The 9,996-nt window shown below is 42.9% G+C and overlaps 1 long non-coding RNA gene across 3 annotated transcripts in view; it reads right to left on the reverse strand.

The window, feature by feature from the left end:
- The window catches only part of LOC124552602, an 82,570-nt gene extending 74,077 nt beyond the window's left edge, over window positions 1-8,493 (reverse strand). For all 3 annotated transcript variants that reach the window (XR_006967938.1, XR_006967939.1, XR_006967937.1), the window contains exons 1-2: window positions 7,391-8,493; window positions 7,160-7,295 (exon numbers count right to left, since the gene is read on the reverse strand). This is a non-coding gene — a long non-coding RNA (uncharacterized LOC124552602). The remainder of the gene's footprint in view (window positions 1-7,159; window positions 7,296-7,390) is intronic.
- Between the last annotated feature and the right edge of the window lie 1,503 nt (window positions 8,494-9,996).

Below are 9,996 nucleotides of genomic sequence, written 5' to 3' on the forward strand. Positions count from 1 at the left end.
GAGCCTAACAGACAAAGCCTCCACCTGCCCCCGAAGAGTGGCCAATTCTCCTTGCGTCCGCTCACAACAACCACAGTCCCTACACATGACTATGTTTACCCTACTCTATACGGTGACAAATTCCCAAGATAATCTTCTGATGAGCTACTCTGATAATCAAGAAACACTCACTGAAATACGAGACGCGAAAACTACGCTAGGTTTTCCCAGAAAAACTATTTAAAAGCTAAGCGCAGCAAATAAGTACAAAAACGCTTTATACAAACAGTACTCGCTGCTGCTGGTGCTCTCGCTCTGGCTGTCACAAGACAACTGCAGCTATGACTGGAATGCAACTGTCACATGAATAGCAATCTGGAGTGAGGCAGGGAAAAGGGAGGGGGGGGATAGCAAGATATGAGTGTCAAGAGAAGAATGCTGTCTGGATGGGTGCGCATGGACTACAGACTGCCAGGTACAGGGACGAGAAAAGGAGAAGAGCGGGGAAGGGGACAGGATGGGTGGGTACAATGGCAGAGGATGGCACACAAACAAGGCGAGGGAATGCAAAATGGGAGGAGGTGACAGGATGAGGGGTCGGAAACTGTTGGTGGAGGGTACGGGACAGCAGGTTGAAGCAGGGATAATTTCAGAAGCAGTTCAGAAATGCTGATGGTACACGAGTAGGGTCAAAAGGCCATCGAAATTGAGCATGTTATGTTCAACTGCATGTCATGCCACAGGTTGGTCTACCTTCCTCTTAGCCACAGACTGCCAGTGGCTGTTCATCCTGGTGACAGCTAGTTTATTCATACCACTATAAAAAGCTGTGCACTGATTGCAGCAGAGCTGGTGTACAATACGGCTGCTTTCACTGGTGACCCAGCCTTTGCTGGGATAAGATGGATGACAGGAATAGAATAGGAAGTGCTGGGTGACTGGACTGGGCAGGTCTTGAACTTGGGTCTTACACGGGGATAAGATCCACGTAGCAAGGGTTTGGGATTGGGAGTGCCATACAGTTGGGTTAAGATGTTGTGGAGGTTGGGTGGGCAATGGAAGACCCCTTTAGAAAGGGTGGTAAGTATGAAGGTTGGAACTTAAATAGTGGCAACTATTTAGTCACACCCGATACAAAAGAGTTACATGTTTGCACCTGTAACTGTCCTTCAAAGTAATCACCAGCATTATGTAGAATCTGTTGCCAGTGATGCTGAAGGCGTAGTATACTGTTAGCAGAGCCCGTCCTGCTGATGGTGCGAATGGAGCAGTCTACTGCCTGTCAAATCTCTGGAACAGTTCTGAAGTGAATGCCACCAAGTGGTTCCTTCATCTTCAGAATCAAATCAAAGACACGAGGACTTAAGTCTGGGGAGTACGGTGGATGGTACAAGACTTCCCAGTCTCATCAACCAAACAGGGCAGCCAGTGAGTATGTGGGTGAGGAACAGGGGTCATATCACTTTTTGGCAAGAACTGCCATACAGACTGGTGTGTTGCAAAAGCCGTCAAGTGCCCATGCCAAATGGCAAAACACAGCCTTCAGGTTAGTTGCCAGTTCAGTCCCTGCAACTACAGGACGTTCCGACTGTCATTTGCAGTGCAACCTACAGAGGTTCTCTACGTACACCGGATCACAGTACAGAGAGCATGTAAATCAGGAAGGGAGGCCGCTCATACCACTAACATTTTGCTGCATCTGCCAATGTCATGGCTGTACGGGTGTTTAGGACTGTGTTTGCGACAATCATAGCAGTTACGACACATCCAGCACCACTGATCGCACACTGCCAAGGGACCTCGGAACTTGCTCGTGAGCCTGTTGATATTCAGTCAGACTCACTTGGCAAGACTGTAGAAACTGTGAACTTGTGCAGACTGCAACTTAAGTGTTCATCTGTTCCAATGTGCTCTGGCCAAGGAGAGCAAGGACTTAACCATTTGATAGTCTGCAAGTAGGAAACGTACTCTGACTGTGGAAGCCTTCCTTTTGTTGTTTCAACTACTTGCCTTAATTCTTCCAGTAATTTTCGGGTTTGCAGCTGGATCCCATCAACATTCTGCCATGATATTTCGGCCCAGAGACATCCGGCCATCCTCAGGTGAGTAAACGAAGCATTCTCAGGTGAGTAGACTAAGTACTTCATCTACTCACCTGAGGATGGCCGGACGTCTCTGGGCCGAAATATCGTGGCAGAATGCTGACGGGATCCAGCTGCAAACCCAAAAATCACTGGAAAATTTCAGAAGTACTTGCCTTAGTTGTGAACTTATTTCACTGTCAGGAAAGAGATACAAAGCTGGTTATGTGTTTCTTTCGAACGTCAACGGAGACCATTTGTGTTGAATTCTTTGTGTTCTTAGATATGGGGATAAACTATATCCTCACATGTTTCTTGTAAAAGTGTTCAAAGTTCAGGATCCTTCACAGACAGAGCTGTGCAAGCAGGGGCTTTGTCATGATGGAAAAATCAGTCATCCAACTCCCATAAATAAGGTCACTTGCACTGCACAGTGTTGCACAATCATTTCATAACTTCCAAGCAGAAAGCCTGGTTAACTGTCTGATCCTGCAGAACAAACTCTGAGTGGACAACTCCTCTCACATACAACAAACAAACCAGCATTGTCTTAATGTTTGATTTCAGTTGAAAAACTTTCTTGGGTTGAGGCAAACTAAGTCTTCCACTAGCTTGACTATTACTTTGATTCAGGATCATAAGCATATCACCAAGGTTCATCACCTGTGATAATTTTTGAAAACAAGTTTGGAACATTTCAGGGTTCTTCTTTCAAAGCACAGCATGCTTCCACATGACCTCATTTTTGTTCGTCAGTCATGGCACAAACTTGGCAGACACCCTTTTATTTCAAGGGCTTCTCTTGCACTTTTTCCTAGCAAACAGCACAAGTTCACCACTGCACGCTGTTCACAAAAATCAGCCACTGCAAAAACAACAATCACACTAAACAGTTATCACTAAAAATTCTGCTACAACTAGTCTTGGCCTCCTTCCGAAGCGGCACTCAACTTACTGACAGGAATGTTCACTCTACGCACTCCCAGTGGCAAAATATGGCACTACAAAACCTCTGTGCAATGAAAAATGTTCGTTTTCTTTTGGGTACCCCCTTGTATAAGTTCCACAGTGCTACCAGCAGTCGAACTATAAAATTGTGTGTAGTGAGTTAAAAAGAATGGGGTACAATGGTAAAGTAACTCCTCATAAGCCAAACAACACTTGAGGTAACATACGTCACTCGACAATGGATGACTGGAAATGAGCGATTTCCAGTGATTAACTATGCTACGTCCTGTGACAGTCTGATGGCAGAATTGGGGTCTTATGCCAACGGTGAATTATGGCAGTGACTGTGTTTTACATGGTTATGGTATGGTGTCCTTATCACGCTTAAGAGAACATTAAATTATCTAGATCTACATTTATACTCCGCAAGCCACCCAACGGTGTGTGGCGGAGGGCACTTTACGTGCCACTGTCATTACCTCCCTTTCCTGTTCCAGTCGCGTATGGTTCGCGGGAAGAACGACTGTCTGAAAGCCTCCGGGCGCGCTCTAATCTCTCTAATTTTACATTCGTGATCTCCTCGGGAGGTATAAGTAGGGGGAAGCAATATATTCGATACCTCATCCAGAAACGCACCCTCTCGAAACCTGGCGAGCAAGCTACACCGCAATGCAGAGCGCCTCTCTTGCAGAGTCTGCCACTTGAGTTTGTTAAACATCTCCATAACGCTATCACGGTTACCAAATAACCCTGTGACGAAACGCGCTGCTCTTCTTTGGATCTTCTCTATCTCCTCCGTCAGACCGATCTGGTACGGATCCCACACTGATGAGCAATACTCAAGTATAGGTCGAACGAGTGTTTTGTAAGCCACCTCCTTTGTTGATGGACTACATTTTCTAAGGACTCTCCCAATGAATCTCAACCTGGCACCCGCCTTACCAACAATTAATTTTATATGATCATTCCACTTCAAATCGTTCCGCACGCATACTCCCAGATATTTTACACAAGTAACTGCTACCAGTGTTTGTTCCGCTATCATATAATCATACAATAAAGGATCCTTCTTTCTATGTATTCGCAATACATTACATTTGTCTATGTTAAGGGTCAGTTGCCACTCCCTGCACCAAGTGCCTATCCGCTGCAGATCTTCCTGCATTTCGCTACAATTTTCTAATGCTGCAACTTCTCTGTATACTACAGCATCATCCGCGAAAAGCCGCATGGAACTTCCGACACTATCTACTAGGTCATTTATATATATTGTGAAAAGCAATGGTCCCATAACACTCCCCTGTGGCACGCCAGAGGTTACTTTAACGTCTGTAGACGTCTCTCCATTGATAACAACATGCTGTGTTCTGTTTGCTAAAAACTCTTCAATCCAGCCACACAGCTGGCCTGATATTCCGTAGGCTCTTACTTTGTTTATCAGGCGACAGTGCGGAACTGTATCGAACGCCTTCCGAAGTCAAGAAAAATAGCATCTACCTGAGAGCCTGTATCTAATATTTTCTGGGTCTCGTGAACAAATAAAGCGAGTTGGGTCTCACACGATCGCTGTTTCCGGAATCCAAGTTGATTCCTACATAGTAGATTCTGGGTTTCCAAAAACGACATGATACTCGAGCAAATGCATACGGCTATGAACGTATTTTACAACATTGTGCACTACATACAGTAGATGAAGAGTTCAGAGAAAATGATTGTATAAGCACGCCACTGCAGCCTTTCATAAAGTAGAATGTGGACAACATACCTAAACAATGGCATAACCAACAATGGATGGATCCAATTTATAGTTAATTATACTAGCCCTACACATAACATCTATTTAAACAGGTTAGTTGTTAGTTAACACCCCCCCCCACCCCCCCCACACACACACACACACACACACACACACACACACACACACACCTAGCCCTACAAGTAGAGTTGCCATAGGTGGGGGGAAAAAAGAGAGAGAGAGAGAGAGAGAGAGAGAGAGAGAGAGAGAGAGAGAAGGTTCCAACAATAAAAATTTATTTTTAATACCTAAAAACCAGTTAAATTACGCAAAAAGGAGGTGGAGTACCTAACTGGCTTCGTAACTCCTCAAATTCCATGCAACAGTTGGCCTATAAATAGTTGTTGACAACTTTTTATGGGAATAAAGGTACTGTGGATCAGTTGCTTGTATGACGAGTTACTTAAACAGTAAGCTAAAAAATGTAATGTAACTTCCCGACATCTTGATCACCAAAAGGAATATGCTTTACATTCTGATGCTTCAAGCTGCTTTATGTAACTTAAGCATTCCATGATCGTAATATTCTAGCTACGAGGTCTCTCAATCACTGTTTCTTAAACAAAAAGCATATAGGCCTAGTTTGAAAGCAATATAAACTCTCAGATATTTATCATGAAACCATATATTTGGAACAACACCAAAATATGCTGAACATAGAAACAACTAATCAATATCAAAACATTAAAAAATATAAAACAATTTCTTATGCCTCTGTTTTTATTAGAAAGAAGTCTTATTTCAACCATAAACTATAGTAATATTCCGAGTCATGACATTCACATATCTTTAAACTGCTTACATCCTACAACTGACCTAAGGTTATGGAACAGTTTTTCAACACACGATACACAATTAACTCACACATTTGATTATTAGAGAATATCTCAACTAGAATACACATATAATGGAATGGCAAAATTTCAAGACACCACAAGCAACAAGTGCTAGACTAAACAGTTGTTTATTATTTACTTAGGAAGCATCCATGTAACAATGTTCATAAGAAAGCAATCATGTAAAGGTACTTCTTGACCAGCTTTTTCTAAAAAACTGGCAGGAAATGCATTATCTGATAAAAAGTATCCAGACACCCAGTGCTACGTAAAGTGGAACTGTCCCCTAGATGTCACAAAACGCAGACTCGGCAGTGTAAGCGAAGGTAGGGAGTACAGTGTTGTCAGTGGACAAGCAGTAACAGCAGAATAAGTTGATCAGCAGCGATCAGTTACTTTAAATGTTGACTAGTATTGGATGTCATCTAAGTGACAAATCCACCAGGACTTCTAAAATTGCCTAAGCCAATTACTGGTGATACAACCATGAAATGGAAATCCAACGGAACGGCCACAGCTAAACCGAGACCAGGAAGACCTTATGTACTGACAAGCATGGATCATCAATTATTGTGGAGAATGGGTGTAAAAAATTAGGTCAAATCAGCAGAAGTCATCACTCATTAGCTCCACAGCTCCTCATAAACCACATATTCCTGTAGTCAATGATATGCAACACTTGAGGCAATGTATGCCATTGGACAGTGATGAGTAGAAAGGAGCGATTTGCAGTGATTAACTATGGTATACCCGATGGCAATCTGATGGTAACGAAGAAGGAAGGATGATTGGGTTTAATGTCTCATTGACAGCAAGTTCATTAGAGATGGAGCCCAAGCTTGGATTGGGTCAAGGATGGTGAAGGAAATTGGCTGTGCCCTTTCAAAGGAACCATCCCGCCATTTGCCTGGAGAAATTTAGGGAAATCATGGAAAATCTAAATCTGGATTGCAGGATGAGGGTCTAAACTGTCACCCTCCCAAATGCGAGTTCAGTGTTCTAACTACTTCACCAATCCGATGGTTGGACTAAGGTCTGATGCCAACAGTGAAATACGAAGGAGATGGTGTTTTTTCATGGTTAAGATATGTCACCCTTAGTGTGCATTAGACAACACTAAATGAATAAGGATATAAACACATTTCACAGCACTGTGCACAGTACAAGAAGAGCTCGAAGATGGGTTCGGTTGTTTGGGGGAAGAGACCAAACAGTGAGGTCATCGGTCTCATCGGATTGGGGAAGGACAGGGAAGGAAGTCGGCCGTGCCCTTTCAAAGGAACTGTCCCATCATTTGCCTGGAGCGATTTAGGGATATCACGGAAAACCTAAATCAGGATGATTGGATGCAGGAGGAGCTCAGAGAAAATGAATGTTACAGCACGAAATTGTACCCTGTCATAAAGCAGTTTATATGAGGCAATGGTTTGTGGACATTAACATATTTCTGAAATGAACTGGCCTGCCCAGAGTCCCAATCTCAACCCAATGATATATATGGGGATGAGTCAGAATATTACCTTCATTCCCTATCCAGCATCAAACACCTATGTCTTCTCTGGTTTTCTCTCCTGAGGTAGAATGGACTACCACCCCTCCAATGATATTCAGACACAGCAATGAAAGTTACCCCAGTAGAGTTAAGCCATCATAACACTGGAAAGGTGGACACACACAAAATTAAGATCTACTACAATGCCTGATTACATCTTATCAGATAGTGCTATATATAAGTGTTTAGTCATACGTACCTGGTTAACAACAGTGTATTTGTCCAAAAAAATTACTCTGAACTGATCTCCAAGTTCATTGTGTTGAATGCGTGTCAGTATGTTGGTGCTGATGAAGACAACAGTTCTTTTCTTATCCTTCTGAAGCCTTTGTTGCAGTCCCTCCAAAGATTTTCTAATAACAATTTCTCAAACAAATATTCTCTGTGTCCACAATGTCTATCTACTCATTGTTATGACAAGTGCTACAGCTTCCTTGAACTGTAGTTATGAGGCCGAAATTGACCACTTCGACGGCACCCATTTACATACAAGGTTGATTAACAGGTAGCTGGTGTCTTATTTTGGCCGTGCACATACACCAGTTGCATAATTCCTGATATTCTTGTTCGCCGGCTTCACTGTCAGGTTCATAATTGAACGCGTTTCTGTCGTCCTATCTATTCTTGGAACAAAAATGTACACACGACGCTAATGCGACAATCTCTGTTCATAATTATGTGTTCAATACGTCGTTCAGCTTTACGTTTGCTAAAATACCGTAGGGCATGAGCTGTCTGAAAAATACTTGTGGTGGGCCGTACCAAAGGGACTGCCATTTTCCGACCTTTCATCTTCATCCGATAATTTAGCAACGAATTCCGATTCAACAGCGGTCAGATAAGTGTGTGTATTTCACCGGCAATCCAAGTTGACAAGCGTTCGTTCATGACTTTATACAAAACGCCGGTAAATAGTATGCTGGACAGAAGAATAACGGCATTTCTGCTATTGAGTATCGCGTCTGAAGAAGCGTCTGCCCGATGTAGGAAGCAGAGACTATCAATGCCAATCCAACTCATCGTCTTTAAAACGATCGCGAAATGCAGTCCCGGTCCGACTAGAACCGGGATGTTTTTCTTTCTGTTGCTCTTCCGAACTTATTGATCTCCCTCATTATGGCGGTATACCAACACTTCGCAGACGCACGTACAGAACAAAAATATGGGTAAAGCTTGTACCTCACTTACAATGCCGTACACAACATTTAAATGCACATAATTACTTTTATTACTCAATGCAAAAATACTCGCTTTCTAAACTTCTTTTCACGCTGTACCTGAGAGCAAGACACTGAGAGTAACTTCAGAGTTAAACTTTGTACAGCGATAACACTCACTACAGTCGGCTACTGGATTAATTCTTACCTCACAGATCCCACTCCGTTCTTACCAATCCCCAAGATTCTAAGATTTACTATTTTTCATAGTAGTACAGAAAGCAACACCAGAAACAGAAATCTTACAACGAAGAACTGCACGCATCTGCTACGAGAACTCTGAAAACAGAGAACCCTGGAATCGGTCTGTACTAGTACTGCACTATATACCTCAGGTTTAGTTACCGATTCAAGATTATAGTTTTTACGTGAATTTTCGATACTTGTGTAGCGCCTTTTCTTTTAGGATTTCCATGTTGCTTTCTCTGTACTTCCCTTAAAAGTCCTTTTTAAGTTTCCTATACGTTACTATTTATCTAATTTTGTGGTTGTTGCATTAGATTTTGGTTTGTCCCCACTCAAAGCTCCCACTTTCCCGCAGTAGTCCCTTTGCATTCAATATTTATTACTATGAATTACCGTTGTTCAAAAAGCCGGGTCCACACACGCAACAAAAGTGCCGCCACAGCCACTGGCATACTGCAGTTTGCATGTGTGAACTCGCAGTTTTTAGTGGCGCAACTTAAGAGACGTAACTTTTGTCACGCCACAAAAAGTTCAGCTTGGTTGTACTTCATTGAGGCACTTCCCAACCACCACTGCTCCCAAGTGGCAGTATTTAGAAACACGAGCGTTCTATCGCAGTTATCGTGGTGTAATTGCTACTGCATTCCATTCGATTACAGTAGTTTTTTTTTATTTTACTTACGAAAAAAGTGAAAACACTGATCGGCAGGTACACTTTCGCAGCTTCAAAAACTACAAGAACAGTAACCCATCCTCACAGATTTACTTCCGCCACTACCATCTCCAAACTTGCGAACTTCACAGAAGCTCTCCTGTGAAACTTGCAAGACTAGAACTCCTGGAAGAAAAAATAATGTAGAGACGTGGCTTAGCCACAGCCTGGGGGGATGTTTCCAGAATGAAATTTTCCCTCTGCAGTGAAATGTCTGCTGATTTGAAATTTCCTGGAACATTAAAACTGTGTACCAGAGCGAGACTTTGACTCAGGATCTTTGCCTCTTGTGGGTGGGTGCTCTACCGACTGAGACACCCAAGTACAACTCATGACCTATCCTCACAGTTTTACATCCTCCAATGCCTCGTCTTATACCTTCCAAGGCAAAGGTCCCGAGATCAACTATCAGTCCAGAACACATTTTTAATCTGCTAGGATGTTTCAGATCGCTGAGTTGTCTACTGCTTTGAGGCACAAATGTTCATCTGCTTTATAGGTAGTGCACACCAGGCTGGGAGCATGCTGACACATGAGACAGTGTCAACAAGTAAGGTCAAGCCTGTAAGTATGGATGGTACATTCAAATGTTGTTGCAAAGGAAGACGTTCTGTCGGCAGTAGTCTTTGTGGAGCCTGTGTCTAAGTCTTACTGCTGCAACTGACATAAAACCTGTGGCAGTGCTGTTTG

The sequence above is a fragment of the Schistocerca americana genome, chromosome 10, assembly GCF_021461395.2.
Source record: "Schistocerca americana isolate TAMUIC-IGC-003095 chromosome 10, iqSchAmer2.1, whole genome shotgun sequence".
Lineage (NCBI taxonomy): Eukaryota > Metazoa > Arthropoda > Insecta > Orthoptera > Acrididae > Schistocerca > Schistocerca americana.